This window comes from Rhinolophus sinicus, chromosome 17 (assembly GCF_057876585.1).
Source record: "Rhinolophus sinicus isolate RSI-liver-muscle chromosome 17, RSI-T2T, whole genome shotgun sequence".
In the NCBI taxonomy this organism is placed as follows: domain Eukaryota; kingdom Metazoa; phylum Chordata; class Mammalia; order Chiroptera; family Rhinolophidae; genus Rhinolophus; species Rhinolophus sinicus.
The window spans coordinates 207013886-207036066 of NC_142517.1; the positions used below are offsets into that span (position 1 = coordinate 207013886).

Sequence of the window (22181 nt, forward strand, 5' to 3'; positions counted from 1 at the left end):
TGAACAAGCAGTGCTGGGCCAATTGGATCCATATGGAGAAAAAGGATGCTGACCCTTATCTCGCACCGTACATAAAAATCAGTTCTAGATCGGTTACAGATCCAAGTGGGAAAGGTGAAACCATAAAGCTTTAAAAGAAAACAGGGAGCGTATCTTTTTGTCCTTAGGGGCAGCAAAGATTTCTTAAACACAAAAAACACTAACCATAAAGGGAAAAAAAATAATAAATTGGAGGACATTAAAGAACACTGTTCGTCAAAAACACCATAAGGAAAGTTAATATCAACCTACACAGTGGGAGAAGACATGTGCAACACATCTATCCAACAAAGGACTCATCATTTATGAGGAATTCCCACAAATCATTGAGAAAAATACAAATAGAAAAATGGGCAGAAGACTTAAACAGGACTTTTACGAAAAAAGGATCTCCAAATGGCCAATACATGTATGAAAAGATGCTCAACTTCATCAGTTATCAGGGAAATGCAAGTCAAAACCGTAATGCAGCACCACCACTTCCCAGTCTACCCGAGGCACTATGAAAAGGACAGCCAGCCTGAGTTGGTGAGCTGTGGTGCAGCAGTTGGTGAGCTGAGGGACTTTCACTCACTGCTAGTGGAATGTAGGTCTCCTGGCCACTTTGGAAAACTGCGTGGCATCATCTGCTAAAGTTGCAGGTATCCTATGATCCAGAAGTTCCATTTTTTTCTAGATATGTGCCCAATAGAAATGGGTACATTTGTGCACCAAAAAACATGTTCAGGAATCTTCTTCAAGCACCATTATATAAAATCGCCCCAACTGGAAACCGCCCAAATCTTCATCGGTTGGTTGAGCACATTGTAGTACGTGCATACAGTATTATAATACAGCAGCCAGAGTGGTTGAACTACAGCTGTGGGCAACAATTAGAGTGCATCTCGCAAACTTTGAGCCAAAAAAGCCAAACAAAAAAAGATTTACCGTATGATTCTTCTCAAAAGCATGCAAAACGGGGGTTTTTTCAGGATGTTTATCCTTGAAGGGCCAGTAACTGAACAGGCAAGACAGCGGTTTCCAGGGTGTGGGTTCTGGTAGGCAAAATTGTAAGATGGCCCCCAAGAGTCCCCTTCTCTGATATACACACCACATATACTCCTCTCCCCTTAAATGTGAGTGGGACCTGTGAATATGATGGGATATTACGCTCAGGAGTAAGTTACATTATTTTGCAAAGATAAAGGGACTTTGCAGTTGTTATTCAAGTCCCAGATCAGTTGACTTACCCCAAAGGGAAGTTCGCCTGTGGGACTGATCTCGTTCGGTCTAGAGGTCCGACGGAGATGCTTTCCAGAACGCCTCACAGAAGCAAGCTGCCGTGAGTCCTGTAGTCACAATGAAATGAATTTAGCTAACAGTGACAAGCCTTACGAGGACCCGGGTCCTTATACCACAGAGGAGACAACAGCCCCAGTGGGCACCTTGGTGGCAGCCTTGAGATCCTCAGCACAGGACCCAGCTACACGGTGCCAGGACATCTGAGCCACAGAAACCTGGGGTAGTAACTGTATCTTGTTTGAAGCTGCTAAGTGTGTGATAAGTTTTTACGCAGCTTAGAAAACTAATAAGCTTTAGTAGTACTGTGTTTCTTCATCTCGGTGGTGGTTACATGGGTATGTGTACCTTGTAAAAATTCATCATATTGTACATTTATGATTTGTGTGCTTTTCTATATATAAATAAAATGAATTATACTGAACAAAAGTGTTCACTTTAAAACAAGAAAGAATAGCATTTCTCTGCATTACCTTTGACTAGTACACAAATACAATCATGAAATTACGTTGAAATTTTAGTCGTCAAGTTGAACACAAGCAGATTTGGTCATAAAATTAATTTAAATATCTCTTTCCATCCTTCCATCCTAGCTCACCTTCTGTCCTTGGTCTCTTATTGACAAGGCACATTTCCCCCCAGTGTTTTCACTCTGAGTGTCATAGAGTCTTGAAGGTGGAGATGTAATGATTTCCCTGTCTACCTTCCTTATTTTAAAGATGACGAAACTGGGCATGCTTCAAATGAAGTGCTGAACAGCAAAGTCAGTTCCTTAGTTCTGGAGGCTCAGTTCTGTGTCATTTCCTCATATAACCAATCATCTGGAATCCAGAGCAGTGCCTGTTGTTTGGTTGTTACGCTGTAGATGCAGTTTGGGTCAAGATGGAGGGTATGAGAGTGGGTAACTTTCTCTGGTTCTAACTACAGCTAATGAGCTGATATTGAATATAGAGGGAGTTGACGTGACGGGAGAGAAATTCATTCAGCCACAAACGTCTACTGTGCCTGCCTTTCTGCTCTGCACGGGGATGTCCTTTTCACAGCTTTTCCTTCTTTGGGGTACCGACTTCCCAGAAATGGCTTCCTACTGTTCCCTAAGGCTCATGTTGGTTTATAGCCTGCTTCCTCTGTGAATTAATATGAAATTGGATGATGCCTTTACTTTTCCCGAGTGTGGAAACAGACACTGGACTCTTTCTGTGTGAGTGAATGGGTTAAAGCCAGGGTGAAGTCAGTCATTGGTCACAAAGACTCCTTGGGGTCAGGCTTCTACAGATTGAAATACAGTTTAAGAAAACATTTGCAAAAGTAAACGTAACAGTTATGGCAGGTAGGTGCACGTAAATATGTTTGATCCATAAACCACATTGTTATTCGTGCCTAGTTTTTAAAATAGCTTTATAACTTATGACTTTTCCATTTTTACATCACTCATCCTGAAATCATAGTATTGTATTTTGGAAAAACGAAAAATATTAAAACAGTGCTTCGAGGGTAATGCTTCTGTCAGTGTTTCCACTATAAAATGCAATTTTGTAGGGCTTAGAAGGCAGTTGTAAAAAATTGTTCTTGGCTGATACTTTGTATACAACCATCTCTGCCCGAGATAATTTTCAGAATATGTTTGCAGTGGTGTAAACTGTGAGGTTGTATGGCAGAACCAGTTTATGCTTCTATCAAAGTAGGGTAAAGATGACAGCTTTAAAAATGATTCAAATAGAACAATATGAAAATTGTATTTCTAGCTTTGTGCTTTTAGAAAATTGTTTCTTTTAAAAAAGTTTACCGTCAGAAGACTCCCCATTGACAAAAATGTAAAAAATAATAGCACCACCAAACTCAGCATGAGACCCAAATCTAGATGACTTTGAAATAACTCTTCTAAGACTAGATTTTGCCAGCTGGTTTTGAAAGCAGTATTTGGGGCTGTGCAGTGACTGTGTTACCCCAAAGAGATTCCTTTGGGCCCCATTTGTTGAAAATAGCTTTCTGTTTGGTCCCTGGTCTTAGCTGTCTGCAAACAAGGAAGAGAGTGCTACCGGGAAAGCACAGACAGACGTGTTTCTTAGGTGACTGGGAACTTACTCAGTGAAGCTGGCGAGCTTCTGTTAATGTAACTTTCTCCCCAAAGCTTTGGGCAGGTCTTAGCTTGAAAAGAACAACCACAGTATAGATAGGCTCCTGGCTTTTGTACTGTTGTGAGCATGCATGCACATACAATTGTCCTGCACTTTGCAGCTTGTGGACAGGTTTCCTTTTTGTTCTTTTCTATGTCTTCTTCAAAGTGAAATCGCATAAGCAGATTACCTCCAGGGATGATTTTATTTTATATGTGGCAGCCAGCCTCGTCTCAGAGTTCACAGTAGCTTCCTCTCGTGTCAGCTTCCGAGCCATGGAAGTGCATGGAGAGCTCACAGGGGACATCTGAGGTCTTGTGGGTTTGAAATGAGATGTGACTTTATGTGAAATACGAGTTGGAAATGATACTGGGTTACACTCATACGCTTGTTCAGAAATACGGTCTCCGTGGTAGGAGAGGAACTTCCTCATTAGTGAAAACCATGCCTTCCCCCCACCACTCCCCCACCCCATTCTCTAAGGTAATGATGCTGTACCACACTTAGGGCCAAACAAGGTAAAAACAAGAACAACGACAAAAAACCTTTAGTTTCTGCTGTTAAAGAAAACAACTTCCTGAGACAAATATGGTTTTAAAATCAATGTTTATTTGAAGATTTTAGGAAATTTGCTTTAGATTTTCAGAGCCGTCTTGTTCACCTGCGGGGGCTCCACCTCTGGGCGGCGAAGAAAGCCCGCGTTGGCTTCAGAGAGCGAGGCGTTTGCTCCCTGGCACCATCTCTCCTGGGAGGTCACTTCCCCAGTGTTGCCTGGTCTAGTGTTAGGTGCCCCATCTAGGGAGAGGCACTCATGCTGTCGTGCCCCACTAGAAGCTCAAGCCTGGAATCTCAGGTGTGGAAGTGATAGTGACGACAGAGAGGGAGGAGGGGACTGGCCGCGCCATCCAGCACGAGTGTGAGTTCACAGTGCCTGAGACGTGGGTGTGTTCAGTACAGAGATTCTCCTTAGGAAAGAGCCGTGTAACTTCCCCGAGGAGTAACTTACTATCATTCTTTTGTTCCAGTTGCCCCAGATTTGGCCATGGTGGCTTCTGTGGCTCATCATTCTTTGAACACTTCTTTACTTTTTGGAGATGTTCCGCCCTCACCTTGTGTTTTCCCTGTGCTAGTCTGGACTCAGCTGTTTTCTAAGAAGCCCTGGTTCCTTTTGGTGGAGAAATCCAAATGTTCCCAAGCCCTGCCAGTGACTAGAGCTAGAAGTATATGGGTGTGTATGTACTCCTATCCATCTGTCTGTCTATCCAGTCTGTCTTGTCTGTCTGTCCGCCATCTGTCTGTCTATATTGAATACTGTGGTTCACACGGATAGCTCCAATCCCAGTGCCACACCTCTGGGTTCATTATAGTTTCTCCCTTTCCACTCTGCACTTCACTCCCTTCTCTAATAGTGAGAAGCCGCTCCTATTGTCCTGCTGGATTTGCTTCCTCGCTCACTCCTGTGTGTTACCAGTCCGCGGGCACCGCGGGCACTGCGGGCACTGCTGGCACTGCTGGCACTGCTGGCCTGCTGCTGCACGAGCTCAGCCTTCTCGCTCAGGTTCCAATCCCTCTGGGCTCCTGCCTCCTCACTCTCCTGGCTCCTCACCGTGTACCATGTTATCTTTGATTGTGAGTCCTTTGAAAGTTGGCAGTTCTAGCTTTCTGTGTGGCACCCTATGTAGCCTGTGGATCAGTGACACTTGATGTACAAGAACCTCAGCTCTACTTGTTTTAAAGTTTACATTATTTCTATCTTGACGTCTGTCTTAATGGCTATCTTTCTGTTAAGCATGAAGTTGAGAAACAAGAAACAAACTGTGTGTGTGCATTTTAAGATATATGTGTTTGACATTCAGGGCTCTCTTTGGTTTGGAAGAACTCAAGTTTTCCTTTGTGGCGTGCATGTGCGTGTGTGTGTATATACGTGTGCGTGTGCGTGCGTGCATGTGTGTATACGTGTGCGTATACGTGCGTGTGTATGTGTACGTGTGTGTGTTCAGAAGCTTTCAGCTCTAACCACACCTATCTACTTGTTGTTCTTCAAACATGCCTACTTCCTAGACTTTTTTCATATCATCTTTTTCATAAATATCCATCCTCTTGACCTCTGCTGTTACCAACATCTTTCACAAGTGCTTCTTTGGTCATCTCAGGCCGAAGCAATCATTCCTTTCATTACTTAGATGTTTACTTCTGCTTGAAGATATCTGGGAATGTGCTTTGTGGTCCTACTTATTTCCAGGTGCCAGCAGGGCAATACTAGTGATGGTAATTTTGAAAGTGTTTTGTTAACTATTGTGTCACGTCACTGTTAAGAGGAGTTATTTAATGCCTAATAGACGACTTGTACATAATGAGATTTTAATAAATGTTTATTGGATTTTAAATTTTGTCAGAATGAAAAATGGTATCTTCATTTGATGACTTGGGCCCATACTTTTGATATTTTAGCTGACTGTTGCTTTCCCCTGTATATTGATGCTGAGCTTGTTTGGCTTGGGTACAAAAGAGACTTATTTGGTTCACATATTTACATATAGTAAAATTCACCCTTTTTAGCATCGAGTTCTATGAATTTTCTTTCTTTTTCTTCTGTTTTAAATTAAAGTTTATTGGGGTGACAGTCAAGTTACATAGATTTCAGGTGTACAATTCTGTATTACATCATCTATAAATCACATCGTGTGTTTACCACCCAAAGTCAATTCTCCTTCCATCACCATATATTTGACCCCATTTACCCTCTTCTACAACCCCCGACCCCCCCTTACCCTCTGGTAACAACTAAACTATTGTCTATGTCTGTGAGTTTTTGTTTCTTCATTTGTTTGTCTTGTTCTTTTGTTGTTTTCAGTTTTATATACCACATATCAGTTAAATCATATGGTTCTCTAATATTTTTGTCTGACTTACTTCGCTTAGCATTATAATCTTAAGATCCATCCATGTGGTCACAAATGGTCCTATTTCATCTTTTCTTATGGCAGAATAGTATTCCATTGTGTATATATACGACAACTTCTTTATCCATTCATCTATTGAAGGACACTTTGGTTGTTTCCATGTCTTGGCCACCATAAATAAAGCTGCAATGAACATTGGAGCACATATATCTTTATGGATAAATGTTTTCAGATTTTTTGGGTAGATACCCAGGAGAGGGATTGCTACATCATATGGTAATTCTATTCTTAATTTTTTGAGGAACCTCCACACTGCCTTCCATAGCGACTGCACCAGTCTGCATTCCCACCAACAGTGTATGAGGGTTCCTTTTTCTCCACAGCCTCTCCAACACTTGTTACTATTTGTCTTGTTGATGATAGCCATTCTAACTGGTGTGAGGTGATATCTCATTGTGGTTTTTATTTGCATTTCTCTGATGATTAGTGATGTTGAGCATTTTTTCATATGACTATTTGCCATTTATATGTCCTCTTTGGAGAAATGTCTATTCAGGTCCTCTGCTCATTTTTTAATTGGATTGTTTGTTTTTTTTGTTGTTGAGTTGTGTGAGTTCCTTATATATTTTGGATATTAGCCCCTTATTGGAGGCGTTGTTTGCAAAAATCTTCTCCCATTCGGTTGGTTGCCTCTTTATTTTGTCAGTGGTTTCTTTTGCTGTGCAGAAGCTTTTTAATTTGTTATAGTCCCATTGATTTTAGCTTTTCTTCCCTTGTCTTTGAGGTCAAATTCAGAAAATGCTCTTTGAACCCAAGGTCCATAAGTTTAGTACCTATGTTTTCTTCTATGCAGTTTATTGTTTCAGGTCTTATGCTTAGGTCTTTGATCCATTTTGAATTAATTTTGGTACATCGTGACAGATAGCAGTCTAGTTTCATTCTTTTGCATGTGGCTTTCCAATTCTCCCAGCACCATTTATTGTAGAGGCTGTCTTTTCTCCATTGTGTGTTTTTAGCTTGTTTGTCAAAAATTATCTGTCCATATTTATGTGGGTTTATTTCTGGGTTCTTGATTCTATTCCATTGGTCTATGTGTCTGTGTTTCTGCCAATACCATGCTGTTTTGATTATTGTTGCCCTGTAGTACAAGCTGAGGTCAGGGAGTGTGATACCTCCAGCATTGTTCTTTTTGCTTAGGATTGCTTTGGCTATTGTGTAACCACAATCACAGTCAAGATAGAAAATAGTTCTATCACATCCCAAATTCCCTCATGTCCCTTTTTATTTTTATTTATTTATTTATTTTAAAGTTTTATTAGTTTCAGGTGCACAAAACAATGTAATAGTTAGACATTTATCATTTATATCCCTCACACAATGTCAAACCTCCTCCCCCCATCCACTACCCCTCTGACATCGCACACAGCCATTACATTTCCACTGTCTCTATTCCTAATGCTGTACTCCGCTTCTTGTAAATATATGTGTGTGTGTGTGTGTGTGTGTGTGTGTGTGTGTGTGTGTGTATTTATATATATATATATATAAAATTGTAGTTGACATTATCATTATTGTGTCCCTTTTTAGTTAACATTTTCCCTTACCCCACAACCTCTGCCAAATACTGATCTGTTCCATGTCCCTATGGATTTGCCTTTTCCTGAATGTTATATAAATGGAGTCAGTTTGAGTCTGGCCTTTCTCTGTTAGCATGATCATTTAAGATTCATCCATGTTGCTCAGTGTTGTTGAATAGTGCTCCACGGAAGGCACGTCCCAGAGTTTGTTGACCCATCCATCCGTTGAAGGATATTTGGGTTATTTCCAGTTTTTAACCATTAAGAATAAAATTGCTGTGAGCGTTGCAGTGCATGTGTTTGTTATGGACACGTTTTTATTTCTCTTGGTTAAATATCTAGAAATGGAACTGCTGTGTCATATAGTAAGCATTATGTTTATCTTTCTAAGAAACCATGAAGCTGTTTTCTAAAGTAGTGCACCATTTTTCATTCCCATTAAAAATGTATAAGAAATTCAGTTTCTCCGCATCCTCACCAGGACATAGTATTATAATTTTAACCATTCAGATGAGTATATAGTAATATTTACTTTTTGTTGTTGTCATTTGTTATCTTTCGTTTTACATTTCCCTGATGATAAAATGATTCTGACCATTTTTTTTGCATGTGTGCTTATTGGTCATTCATATATGAGTATATAGTCTTTTCTGAAGTGTCTGTGCAAATCTTTTACCCATTTTAACACATTGCGTACGGCGGGGTTTAAATCCCTCATACCCCTCTGTTCCGGCAGGTTTTTAAAAGAAACTACTTTAAAATGCACTCTTCTCTTTAAAGCGTAAATGCTTCTATGTCATTTATTATTTTTCTATGGAATTTTTTAGGATTTACTCACCTATGATGTTAGTAATCCCTCCTGGTGTGATACTGCAGAAAGCAGCTTCCTTTGTTATTAACGAAACACAAATAATTCAATAAAATGTGCAAAGTAAAAAGAGTCAACAGTAAAAACGAGAATTCTCGTTATCCGTCCTTAATGCATGGCTCAGGAAAAAACGAAGAGTCTTGTGATCTGTACTCAACGTGTTAATTGGTTTGTCTTCGTATTAATGAATTGGAAGACTTCTTTATATGATATGGATGAAAATCCTATGAGACGCATTTGTGTTGTTCAGATCTTCTGTGTCCTTATCAGTTTTTTGTCTAGTTGTTTTATTACTTACTGTTAAAGTATGATTAAATTACTTATTGTTAAAATATGATTAAATATTGTTAAAATATGGTTAGAGATTTTTTTGTTTTTCCCTTTTGTCAGTTTTTGCTTGAAGCTTTTTTATTAGGTGTATGTATGTTTACAATCATTATAGCTTACTCATGCATTGAGTTTTATTAACGTAAAATGTTCCTGTTTGACCCATTATATCTTTTTTCCCCTGAAGTAGTCTGATAATAATATAGCTACTCCAGTTTTCCGAGCGTGTTTTCAAATATGGGAAAGGATAGAGAATATCTGTCTGCTGATATGAGAAGTTTTTATCGTAGAAAGGAAGGGAGCAGTGAAATGGGGGAGGTGGTGAGAAGGTATTACCCAGTGAACAAAGCCCTCCAGCGAGACAGCGTTCGAAGCTAGATCCCTCTGTCTGACTTCAGGTGGGAAGAAGGAAAGGATGGTTGCAGATACAAGTAGATTTTTTAGAGTTGGCCGTACCTTAGGTCTATCTCAGAAATCTAGCAGTAGGTACAAAGTGTATAGTGTGCCAGCAACCACTAATCAAAGAAATGTGGTTTGGGGTTTTCTTATCTACACATGAGGGTGGTAGTTCACGTGTTGCCGACTTTGCAGATAATTGTGGTTAAGCTGTTAATAGTGACGTGGCTACACTGAACATGCCTCGCGAGGGAGGTGGCCCTCGCGAGAGTGGCCTGAGTCTTCCTCCTCCGGAAACTTTCTCATTGTATACTGCCTGGTTTTCTGAAGTGGTCTGCAAATTGAACGGACTTTTCAGTGAGGTCCAGGATATTGCATTGTGCTTCAAGGATGTGAAATCCATTTTGCAGGAGGTTAATAAGATGTAAAGGAATAGGAGGTCAGGTACGGCTGCTATGTCTCTACACGTGTAGAAACGTTAAATACAGATCATCTTTGTTTGAATGCTATTTAAATTTTTTAGGTTATTTTCTTTCCTATATGATGTTACATCCCTGCTTTGATTTTTGTACCAAAAAAATTAGTGTGATTCTTAAAGAGGAATCATCTTTGGTTCAGGGAAACAGTTGGAAATGATATTAGTAGGCTTCTACTATTAATAAAAATACGGAGACTTGTCTAAAAAGAACACTACCATGTTTCCCCGAAAATAAGACCTAGATGGACAGTCAGCTCTAATGCATCTTTTGGAGCAAAAATTAATATAATACTTGTAGTAAAATAAGACCGGGTCTTATATAATATAAGACCGGGTATAATATAATATAATATAAAATAATATAATACTGGGTCTTATATTAATTTTTGCTCCAAAAGATGCATTAGAGCTGATTGTCCTGCTAGGTCGTATTTTCGGGGAAACAACGGTAGTTCGAGAATTTCTGGGGAGGCTTCGACTTTGTTCTTTACCAGGATTGAAACAGTGGCTACATCCCGCAGATCCGGGGAGTGTGAGTCTAGTCCACCTCCCTGCTGTGGTGATTGACCCAGGAATGGGCACGCGACCCAGGTCAACCCAGCAAAGTAATCCTGGGACGTTTTTTGCAGGGCGCCTGGGCAAGAGTTTCTCTGTTTTCCCACTGGGGTCTCTAAGAGGATGAGGTGTAATTCTGGAGCTACTGGAATTCTTCTTGACACCGAGGAGAAAGGCTGCCCTGGCAAAGGAGCTAAAACTGAGGAAATCTGAGTTCTCTCTCTCCCTCTCTCTCTTTCTCTTCTCTCTCTCTCTCTCTCTCTCTCTCTCTCTCTCTCTCTCTCTCCATCTCTCCGTCTCTCTCTCTGTCTCTGTCTCTCTCTCCACACACACACACACACACACACACACACACACACACACACACAGAGTCTCATTCTCTCACACTCCTATAAATATCAGATGAGCCTCTCAATCTGATCAGATTGACTCAATTATGTAAGCCAATGAGTTACTTTAAAAAAGCCAATTCAAGTTGGTTATTCTGTCTCTTGCAGCTAAAACAGTCATTACTACATAGCGCTTTATAGACTTAAGTTAAAATACACCGACGTAAGGTTCAAAGAAAAGCAACCACCATGTGCAAAGTTATGTGTGCACGCGTACACACTCTCAACTAAATCTGAGTAGTTAAATCTATTCCTCCCAAGAACTCTGTTGGTGGACGTTCTTCTCTCTCACGGATGCTTCCTTAGGGTTTGCTTGCCTAGATTTGTTTCTATCCAGCTTCTTGTCTGCCTTTTTACAAACTATTTCTGAGCTTCAGAACTTGGTGTTATATTCTGCCAGATTCTCTTCCCTACCTCTCTGCTCGTTTTTGGCATCCAACTGTCCACCTTGCTACTGGCAGTGCTCTAGCTGGATTCTGCTATGTCTTGTGACCCGGGTTTCCTCTCAGGAGATGCATACTTACTTCTTCCTCTGCTTGGTGACTGGGTACAGAGACTTGGTGGGACCAGAATTAGGTTATGGCTAGTTGGTTGCTTGTGGAGGCCATGCAGAGGAGGAGGGAAGAAGGGCACATGTGACAGGACACCCATAATTCTGTTTCACTCTTCGGAACGATGTGCTCTCTTCGGAGCGATGTCCAGGGATCCGAAGGCCTGATGACTCATTTCCGCACTATTGTTCTCCTGCAACCCAGCCTGGGCTCCTCGACAGATACAGATCATTTCTGCAAGAGCCCTTTTCCCTTCTTTTTCTTAAAATAGTTAAAACAAAATGGGACCATTTATAAAGGGAGTTATACATACAGTTTTCCTTATGGCAGTCACGGAAAATAGAAAGAGGGAGACAGATTCTGCTGTTGGAAGTTGTTAGAAACCTATTCTTGAGTTGGTGTGATCGAAGCCCGGAAAGAGTTCATGGTGGGCCTGAATGGGTTATAATGGAAGGGATTGGCAGGTAAGCTTAAAATGGGCAGAAAGGTCAGTGGACTTCGAGAAGGTCAAGGTCTTTGAATGGTAAGGCAAGGAACAGAGAGTTAGTTTCTGAAATCCATGGAAAATTTTTGAGTAAGAAGGTAATTTAATCAGTTTTTTTCTTTCTAGAAATTTGTAGGATGGTGGCATTGAGGATAGCAGGGAATTTATGGAGATTGAAAAGCACTTGTAAAAAGGAAAGTGAAGGGTTTGGTAAAGCCGTGTGTTCAGCAGTTGAAAAGAAAGAGTTGGTGTTGAAAAGAAAGAGACGAGGAAAGGGAGGTGCTTTGAGAGGAAGGACTAGAGGGGTTTTGATGCTTTGAGTTTAAGGTAATAGTAGCTCATTAAGATGGAATTGTCTAGAAGACATTGTGTTAGGAACTCTATTAAGTGCTGGGAATAGAACAGTGAAGAGGCAGGCAAAAATGTCCCTGCCTTGTTTCACTGGGAAAAGCATAATAATGTAAATAAAATGCCAGGTGTAGCATGCTCAATAGTGATAAATACTGAGAAGGAAAAATAAAGAAAATAAGGAAGAGAGAGATGAATTTTGGGCACGTGACTGAGATTTTAAATAGGGTAACCCAAGAAGGCCTCACTGAGAAGGTGACTTTGAATAAGGAGTGAAGGAAGTGAGGGAGCTATCCTTGTGGAGATGGCAGGGGAGAGCAAATAGGGCCCATGTGTTCAAGGAGTAGCAGAGGCTGAGGTGGGGAGCAGCTGGAGATGAGGCCACAGGGCGCGTGGGGTTGGGGTGCGGATCAGGTGGGGCTGGGGCCTGTGCATCGGTTAATATTGGGGTTTGAGCTCTGATGGCGGTGGGAAGCCATGGAAGATCGAGGGCATTGACATGACGTGGCTTATATTTCATAGGCTCACTCTGGCTGCTGTGTTGGGAATAGCCTGAAAGGGGGCAAGAGTAGAAGACCCGTTACGAGGCTCTTGGTATATCCAGGTGAGAGATGATGGAGCCCGAACCGCGGTGGTGACCGGAGGCCATGAAGGTGGAGAGACAGGATGGGCTGACGAATGTGATGGTGTGTGTGTGTGTGTGTGTGTGTGTGTGTGTGAGAGAGAGAGAGAGAGAGAGAGAGAGAGAGAGAGAGAGAGAGAGAGAGATTGATTGATCTATAAGGATAACAGGATTTTTTGGCCTGAGTAACCAGAATGGAAATTCTGTTCTTATTAACTAAATAGAAGGTACTCTTGGATGAACTACCTTAAGCAAACAAAATTCCCAATAACGGATATGCTTTTAAGGACGTCTGTAATGTGTCTTTAAAATGGTATGTCCATGGCCATATTTTATATAATGAAAGAAGCTATTGGCAAGCCTTGTCAGGAACTCCCTGTGGAAATATCAATTGCTTTTCTTGGCTCCAAGTTATTTCCTGAACACTGTATTATACTTTGTCCCAAGTGTGCCATTAAGGGATTTGGAAGTTTGTTAAAACATGTGTGGCAAGTAAGTGCTGTCACTTAAGCCTGGTCAGAAGAGCCAAGAAACGAGAAGCAGCAGCTAGGTGGACGTGGACTTGCGTTAGCTCGGAATCAGAGGTTCAGATAGTGGGTGGGCAGGCACCGCGTATCTCCTCTGTGCAGGCCTCAGCCGACACGGTTCAAACGGCCCTTACAGCGCAGAGTACCTGTGGACCTAGGTGTATGCAGATCTTCTGGAAAAGCTGCCAAGTTGATAGCAACCCCCATCCCTGGGGAATGCAACATAATTTATTTGGTAGAACAGAATTTTCCAGTTCTAATATAGACTTGCTCTTTTTATAAGATTTTAAACAGCACTCTTCAAAGATGGCTTTTGTGTTCAAGGAAGGGCTTTTCTGTATCAGTAAGTGGGGAAACTATGAAACGTTTCATGCTTGGAGTTTGGGTAAGCCGTGCATGATGGAAATGTTACTTGGCGTTTTTATTTAGGATTCCATTGGAATTGTTTGGTTACAGGGACTCTTTCTGTTGCTGTCCAGTTTTGAAATATATTACATTAATTTTTAAAGGAAGGGGAAGAAGATCTAATCAATATCAAACAGGTTTTGAAGTGGCCAGATTTTTTATTCCTGTGAGGTTGAGGTGCTGTTTGCAGTTGATCTGAGTTACAGCTCAGTGTAGACATTTTTCTCCCCCCTTTCTAAGGATGGACAGATGGGTACTTCTCAACTCTGGGGGAATCAGGAAATGTCCCTGGAAATTGTGCTCAGATCTAGGCACTTTTCTTTATCTAGGCACTTGTGACTTTTCTTGCCAAAACTGTTGTTTTCAGGTTGGGGAACGGTGAACTTGATCGTGATTTTGAGTTTATATTGAAACGAGTTATAATGTGTATAGAAAGGTCTAGAATTATTTTAGAAAAATGCATTTATTTAAATGGCTTCCAATTTTATTCATTTGCATTTGTATTTACATTTACTTCTTACAGTGATAAGTTTCAACTGTGATAGAATAACTGGTGATTCCTTCCTGGCTGCCAGACGCAGAATGCTAACGGGCAGCGAGCGGCGTCGTGTGGTCAGGCTTCTGAATTGAGCTGGCTCTTGCTGCTCGGTAGTTACTTTAGTTCTCGTAGTTTTTAAAAAATGCTTCTTTTACAGCTGATTGAAATCCATGTCATTCTCTTCAGAAGAAAAAAGGAAACCAGTATTTCCTGAGCATGTTTTATATGCCAACATTTTGCGAGCCTCTGGGGAATAGAAAAAATGAATGTGACATGGTTTGCTGTCCAAGAGAGACGTGCAAGCAAATCAGTGGAATACAGCCTGATCAAGAAACCATATAATGAAAGGATAGTAAAGGAATTAGCAGTGGAACAAAGGAAGCAAACAGAACATTTCTTAAGTGAGGGGGTTAGAGAAGCATTCACAGGAGAGCAGGATCCTGAATTTTGAGTATTTGCCAGGCAGACAAAAGACGCAGAGGTATTCCGTGCAGTGGGTATTAGTGGAGCAAGCTGTTTGTGCAAAGCTCGCTCTGAATCTGTTTGCAGGAAATCTCCCACAAGAGTGTCCAGGACGACGAGCACTAGACTTAGCACCATAGAGTGTGTATGTCACAGCTCTGCCATTTAGCTGCTGTGGGACTGGGACGTGTCTGAACTGGTGTTTTCCTGCGGGAGATGGTAATAATTATTCTTCTCTGTACCACCCAAGGTCACTGTGCGGATCACACCGTGAATGTGCAAAAGCACAGGGAAGGTTATACAGTATGAATATGAAGAGTGATAATAAAAGCCTTCGTGTTTATTATGATTAACATATTCATAGTTGTGGTTAAAGCCCCTCTACTTCACTAGATCCTCTTCCTTGTTGAACCCCCTTTATCTGAGTCTTTCTCAGGGCTCTATTCTCAGATGCTCTTTTCAGTTCACACTTGGCCCTGGGATACCTTTGCTTAACGTCCAACGCCTTGTCGTTAATTCTCTAATCTAGATTTCTGTTCCCCGGTACGCTCTTCCCATTTTCAGACCTAACATTTCCAGCTGCCACCTGGATGGTCCTTGAACTGCCTGTGTCTAAAGACTAAATTTGATTCCCACAATACAAATTCACTTACTAAGTTCCTACCATGTCGCAGGCACCTGTGCTAAGAGCTTTTCGTCTATTATCTCAGTTCCCAGAATAATCTTATAATATTGGATACTCTTGGCCCCATTTTAAAGATAATGAAACTGAGATTCACAGAGATTAAATAACTTTCCCAAAGTGGATTAGCTAGTAAGCATCAGAGCCATGACACAGATTCAGTTGTATTGACTAGAGTTCCTGCTCTCAACTACTTTTCTCTACTTCTTCACACTTTACAGTAAAGCCCAGACTCACTACATGGGCCTTCTGGGCTCTTCATGTCCGTCCACCTCTTCATCTGACTTTCTCACTTACTGTACATTTTCACTATTACTTGCCTTTAGTAAAGGAAAATTTGCATTTTCTTAACTCCTACAGGCATTTCGCCAAGTGGAAATGCCTTTTGCATGTATGTCTTTTCCCATCTTAGTCTTCTTTTCCTGTGTTCACCTGTCAAATCCTAGGGGACGCAGGCATATCGTGGAGTAGCCAGGGCAGGTGTTGAGATGGTCTGTTTCTACTTCACTGCCCCTTACTGCAGAGGGCTGGGTCAGTTTCCATCCAGTCCAGCAGTGTGTTGCTGTACGATCTTGCTAACATTTGCTACTGTCAGGATTTTTAGATTTGCCTATTTGTGGGTTAGTAGTGATAGCTCATTGTGGTTTTAATTTCCGTTTCTCTGATGAGTAATGAGGCTGAGCAACGTTCCATCTTTATTGGCTATTTGTCACTTCCACTTGGTGAAATGCCTGTAAGCCTTTTCTCCATTTCTCTGTAGGGTTGGCTTCCATTAGTCTGTAGGAGTTCTTTGTGTATTCTGGAGATGAGCACTTCTATGGCTTATCTTTTAAATTTCTTTTACGTTATCTTAGGATAAAAGGAAACTTTTAATTTAACGGAGTTGAATTTATCATTATTTTCTTTTATGGCAGTGCTTTTTGTGTATGTTTAAAATGCATCTCCCTATATATTTTCTCAAATCCTGCCAGCCTTGTAAATAACCATCGTAGTCATTTTCCACTCACATGATTGCATACTGTCTCTGACTCAACAAACGTTCTTGTCGTCGAAGGAGGGGGATTCTACGAGCCATTTTGCCATCCGTTTGCTAACACAGGGCTTGTGTTCCTTTTAAAGCACGGAAGTCATGCTATACCCACCCTGTCTGGCTCCCCCTCTTGGGTCTCTGAACTCAAGATTCTGAACTTAGGCCTCCTCCCTGTTCCTTTCAGTGGTGAGCTTCTCCTAGCCTCCGCTGAGTTTCATCCCTAATTGTTTTCAGGGTTCCTCCCGGGTGCTACTGACAGGCCAGCTTATTGCTCTCTATCCCCCAGAGCACAAGGATTGCAGCCTGAAGGAGCAGGGGGTCACCTTTTCCTCCCATCCCACTGCCACACCACTCCATTGCCTATTGTCCCTTCCAAAAGGAGACAGACAGTAGGTCGATTAGGGATCTGGTCTTGGAAAACTGACTGTAGGGTGTGTCAGAGAAAGTGTGTGTGTGTGTGTGTGTGTGTGTGTGTGTGTTTGTGTGTGCGCGCGCACTCACGTGTGTGGACATGTATGTGTACATTTGTGTTTGGGGAAGGAGGGTACAAGGACATTAAAATAAAGTGTTGTAGTGTGCTATTTTCTTGAGCATTTTTAGTAGCTGCAAATGACACGTTTATTTCCTATCACTTCTCCCCAGTTGCTATCTGCCTATCTTTTCACTGTTTATTTTTATTAGCAGGGTTTATGTGATGCCATCCTACCCTGTTCACGGAACAAGATTGAGCGTGTGAAAGTTCTGTATGACCCAGCGGTTTGATTCCCTCCCTCACCATTTCTGTCCCATCCACCAGAGACTAGACTAAATCTCCAAAGGAGAAATACTCCTGGGTGCAGCGTGTACTCGGAATACTAAGTGCCGTCAGCTGCCTCACTGTCTCAGGCCTGTGGAGGCCACCAGAGGGACTTTTAAAGTCCCCAGTTAACCAGGTCAGTAATCCATCCTTTCTTCTCAGGCCCTCCTCCTCTTCTCTGAGCCCAGAGCTCTCCAGAATATCCACCAACCTGAACTGGACGCCTTCAGCACCAGCCCTTTACTCTCGTTACTTGTACTTTCTGGCAGAGTATTTTCTATCTGTTTGTAGAGATCCATTTTTCAGCTTTCATCTGATTCTCAGAGGATCTGCTAAACTTCAAAGCAGACAACCACTGACCTAGACTTTTCAACTTTTTCAAGGTCACTCTCACACAAGGCCTCTTGCTTTACATATCCAAAGAAAATTGGGCTACTAGTTTCTAACGCACATGTTCTCCTTACATGTGGAAACTGTTCTGAAAGCTCTCTTGCGTGCTGATGGCCTTTTATATTCCTTTCTTCATTGTTCTACCCTGTATCCATCTGTTTATCAGATGAAGATCATCAGATATTAAGCACTTAGATTGATTTTGCAAGTTGCTGTAGAATATACGAAGGTGTATAAGGTATAATTAGTGAGCATATAGTCTTAACAGATGAAGTAAATCATATACATAGATAATACTGATATAGTGAAGAAATTGAGAAGTACCATTGAAGAGGTATAGATAAATTGCTTTGAGATTTTAGAAAAGGGATAATTTACTTTGTCTAAGGCAGGTGGTGGTGATGGTGAGGGGCGGGGGGCAGGATGGGGAGGAACTGGGGAGACTGGTGGAGTCTGGATAATAGAAAATCTAAGCCATTTGGACGAGATCTTGAGAGATGGGTAGACCAATGTGTGGAAGTATTGGATGCAGTGTGCCCTCTCTGGTTATTTCTTTATTCAAAGGAGACTAGAGTACACACTGTGCCAGGCCCAACCGTGGTCAATTCATGGAGTTTACAGTTTATTAGGGGAGATCGACTCTGAATAAGTCATTTTCTAGTTAATTACGACATTCATTCATTCATTCATTCATTCAATATGTATTTGAGTGGCTACTAACTACTGTTCTCGACTCTCAGAATTCAGCAGTGAATAAAATAGCCTCTGTGCTCATGAAACCTAAATTCTATTTGGGAGACAGAAGGTAAATAAGTATGTAATTTATTCGCAGGTAGTGATAAGTACAGTGATGAAAAATAAAGCAGGGTAAGAGGATACAGTAATGACAGTGAGGTGGGGCTCTTTGAATTAATGTGACCAGGGAAGGCCTCTCTGAGAGGAGGTTGTTTGAGCCGAGACCAGAGCAAAATGAAGACTGAGCCCTGCGACTAGCTGGGCAGATAGTTTTCCAGATAGAGGGGATAGCAAATGTGAAAACCTCAAATGGAAGGGTTTAGTATTCTAGGAGTAGCAAGATCTCTAGGATTAGAGTATGATTTGCAAAGGAAGGAGTTGTAGAAAATGAGAATGGAAAAATGGGTGTATGTCGGCCAGGTTTGACAGGCCCTGTGGCGTGGCAGTAGAAGGATGTTGGGAAGCCATTGGGAGAGTAACACGATCAGATTTATGTTTTAAAAGGATTGCTCTCGCTGCTTTGGTCTAAAGTAGAAACCGGGAGACCAGTTATTGGCGGTAGTTCAGCAAGGAGATAAAGGTTCCTGGATTTGTGTAGTGACAGTGGAAATGGCAAGAAGAAGGGCCAATGGACTCTTCTGATGGATTGGATGTGGGGCGTGAGAGGGAGAGCCAGGGAGATGCCACAGTTAGGTGCCATCAGCTGAGAGAGGGAATGCTGGGAGAGGAATGTGTTCTGGTGAGGACCAAGGGTTCTCCTGTTTGAGGTGCCAGCTGACATCCAAATGAAGATGTCTAGTAGGGAATTGGATACGAGTGTGGAATTCAAGGGAAAGGTCAAGAATAGGCATTTAATTTGAGGAATTAATAGCATATAGAGATTTAAACCCATTAGACTGGATGAAATCACCGAGGGAGTAAGTGTAAAAGGATCCTCTCCCCAGTGTTGTTTAATGTGTTACGCTGTTCCCGTTGTCGTGTCAGATTCAAGTTCAACTTTTGGGGCAAAAGTACTTCATAGATGGCTGTACATATTTCCTATTATAGAGCATGAGGAAGCACTTTGATTCTTTCTTTTTTTAAGATAATGAGTATTTATATTGATCAGTGGGTGCAGGCATTGCCATTCCACCTGTTATAAAAGTCCATCTCCATCAGGTTATGACATTGATGTTAGTAACCATTGATGATTGTATCCTGAATCCATTATTTCTATAGGGATGGCAAAATGGTGGTATTGAACATCTTTCCTTCCTTCTTAATGAGCTAAAACGCTTCTATAAAGAAGCACTTCATCTCTTCAACTATTTGGTTAACTTGAGATGCAGTTTGTATAGGACAGGTAGGATAATGCTTAGAATTTTCTAAGGTTAACCAGAGAGGGAGCCTTTTCATGACCTTTCCTGAGTCCTTTAGACAAGATCAAGATCGTGTTAGCCTTTAATAGCTTCCTTGTTTTCCTGGTATGACAGGATGTCCCAGGACAGCCTTGTCTATTTCCTGTCCCAGACTTGAATTATCCGTTTGTCTAAGGAGCTCCACAATCCTCACTCTTAACCAATGTGCAATATGGAGTTGTTTTAGGGTGCCGTTTGCACCCTGTGATCTTATGATGATCTTTCCCCCCCAAAACATTTGTTCTATTCTTGTGTGTACTGGGATAACAGAATGAAAATACTTTTAAAATGCAACGTATTAACTTGTATTTTAATTACATAGTTTCGAATGACTTGATTGATTCGTTAATTCCTGCTACCTTACAGCATTTTTTGATTTAGTAACTCAGAAGTGAATTTAGTGCTCGAAACACGAAGTCTTGAGTATAGCTAATCTAAACCCTGGAGCTTATCATAAAGTCAGAACTGGGTTGGTTTTAAAATGTGCTGTACAACAAAGCTTGCTGTACTCTGGTTATTGCTTTCCACTGATCTCCTCTTCCCACTGACATTCTTGAACTTTGTATGTGTGAGCTAAAGTAAGTAGGCAGAATCATTGTGATTACGGAATTCTTGTATGAGAGAGAGAGAGAGAGAGACTACCTTTCATTGTGGGATAGTTAAGACTTCAAATTTTATAAAGTCAGAATTCTGGTTCCCCTTGTAATATTTTCTGTATAGCCTGTGGGAACCAATTCCTTTGTGAAACCATTAGTGGCAGAGATAAATACGTAATAAAAACTGGACCCCTTTGCTTCCCATCTTTCCAGAAGACTACATTTTACCTGCTAGTCTAACTCCATCCAGCATTTCCGTCGTTTTCTTTCACCTCTGCCCCAACTATCCTCTGTCTGAGATAAACTATGCGTGGGGGTGATGTGGAACAAACAACAGACCAGTGATTGTGTTGTAGCTCCCATGCTTTAGAAACAGGGTGTGTGGTGTGTGTGGTTCCCCCCCCCCCCCCAACCCCGCCTGTGTGGGCTGTTTAGACAGTGCCCGAGATTGTGCTAATTCTTCGAGGACCGTTGGTCGGGGCAGACCTTCCTAGATGTTCATTCATGAATTGGCCGGGCACATTTAAGGAACTTGAATAGGTTTGCTGATTTGAGTGATGTCAAATCTTTTTCTTTTCTAACTCGGCAGTAAATTCTCTGTTATTTGAATGATGTACTTTGGGTCAGGTATGAAACCAGGACTTCTGTGGTAAGGCAGAAGTGCACAGAGGAGACCTGGTTTTATAATTGTATATGAATTAAAGATCTGGCTGTGGCTTGCTTTGCTGGTAGGTTCTCATCTAGGAAAGGAATCTTTTTAGAGAGATTTCTGTTCTAGCCGGTTGAACTTTTCTTTTTTTACTGTCACAGAAAAGGAGTCTTGTTTGTTTTAAAGTTCTCATAGAAATAACAAATGAATGAACAAACAAATGAATCTGACAAGAGTCAAAACATGGCAAGAGTTGATAGAAAATTTCATTAAATATATTCACAAATTGGGACTCAAGTTTTCAACTTTTTAAAAAAAGTTTATTAAAAGGCACAATTTTGCTCAGAAAAATTAACTATCATTTACAAGTTTTTCTGTTACTAGATTTTCATGAAGTGATTTTTTTTTTTAAATTTTGGGAATATATTCTTAGTCTATTTTCTGATTGTGAATATATTTGTAATATTTTACTTTGATTTTCTGGGTGGATATTATAATATTATCTGGGGATGGTTATATTAATTGGAATCTATGGCATTAAAATATTCTGGGAAAGATTTAATAACTTTTTCTGCCTTGTGTAAGATGAAGAACTTTCATTAAGCATGATGTTTGTGTGATCTAATTTGAACGTTAATCTGGTTCGTTGAAGGCAGGCATCTATTTTGAAACCTCGAGGCTAAACTCAGAAAAATATTAGGCCTCTTAAATCCTACAAACACATAGAGAAGCTGCTTTAGAGGAGCTCACGCACTTCCTTCAGGTCTCTGCTCAAATGTCGCTTAATCCAGGAGACACACCCTAACCACCCTACTGGTAAGCTAACCTCACTCGCTCATAACCAGTATTTTCGTACTAGATGTTTTCTTACTAGCACTTACGACTTTTTGATTGTGTATACTGCTGTATCCTTCCCACCAAGAGCAGTGCATGGCTCCATGATAGGTACTCTGTAATGACTTGTTGAATGAATAAATTGTTCACCATCTGTGTCCCCACTAGTAGGCAGGCCTCATGAGGGTGCCTGGCACGAGCGTGGCCT

At 41.2% G+C, this 22181-nt stretch overlaps 1 protein-coding gene across 3 annotated transcripts in view; it reads left to right on the forward strand.

Moving 5' to 3' along the window:
• The window catches only part of DIS3L2 (DIS3 like 3'-5' exoribonuclease 2), a 299279-nt gene that overhangs the window by 74978 nt on the left and 202120 nt on the right, over positions 1-22181 (forward strand). The gene's annotated exons all lie outside the window — the stretch shown is intronic.